Raw genomic sequence first — 923 nt, forward strand, 5'->3', positions numbered from 1 at the left:
ACCTGTAATACCTAAATATCTATTTTATTTTATTGTTAAATAATTAAAACGATAACACGTGATAACAAGTAGGTTATATATAATTACATTTCTGTCTCGATAAATTATGATATTAATTTTCTCGAAAAAAAAAAAAAAAAGAAAATGAAATTATTTTGTTCTACCATTAAACATAGCATACAAAGTAATACGAACAACAAAAATACACGCTATCGATAAAATCGACTATGTACGCTCGCTATACATATATGCCGATAAGATAAACGCAGAGAAAAATAAACGAAATTAAACGACCCGTGAGATCAAAACCAATTAATCGGTTTACAAAGAGTAATCTATATTCCGTTCTATAAAGAAATATACGGAAGCTCGAATCTCTTCCCCCTCTCTTGCTCGCGCTCCCTCTTCCAATCGTCTCCTTTTTATCCTTACCGAGCACGAGCGACGTCCCTTTTTCGCTCGATCCTCCTTTCACCCGGATCCTTGCCAACGAGGGAACGAGGTGTTGGAACGAGAAGGAAATGGAAAGGTGGAGAGAAGTTCGCGTAAGGATTCCTTGGCGAGAAAAAAGAAATTCTACTTGGCCTCCTCAAGTGTACGAAGTCGTTCCAAAGAAAGTGAACGGCGCCGATTTCGAAGAGGAAAGAGAGCCTCTTCCCGGCGTTACAATGCAAAATCCGTGGAAACAAGCATCGCTCGATTAATCATGCGACTCGCGTTCACGCACGATTCGACGATGGGTTTAAGTGATTTCACGTGGATCGATTTCGATTTCGATTTCTCCCTTGGAGAAGATTGGATTGGATCTCTGTAAGCAAGTTGGTAGAATAATAGAAATTTTTATTTAGATTTTCCAATATGTATGTATTTTTTTTTTTTTTTTTCTAATTTGTGTGTGCACCAATTTGCTCGATGTTCGTCAC

Source organism: Apis dorsata, unplaced genomic scaffold (genome assembly GCF_000469605.1).
Source record: "Apis dorsata unplaced genomic scaffold, Apis dorsata 1.3 scaffold_137, whole genome shotgun sequence".
NCBI lineage: Eukaryota > Metazoa > Arthropoda > Insecta > Hymenoptera > Apidae > Apis > Apis dorsata.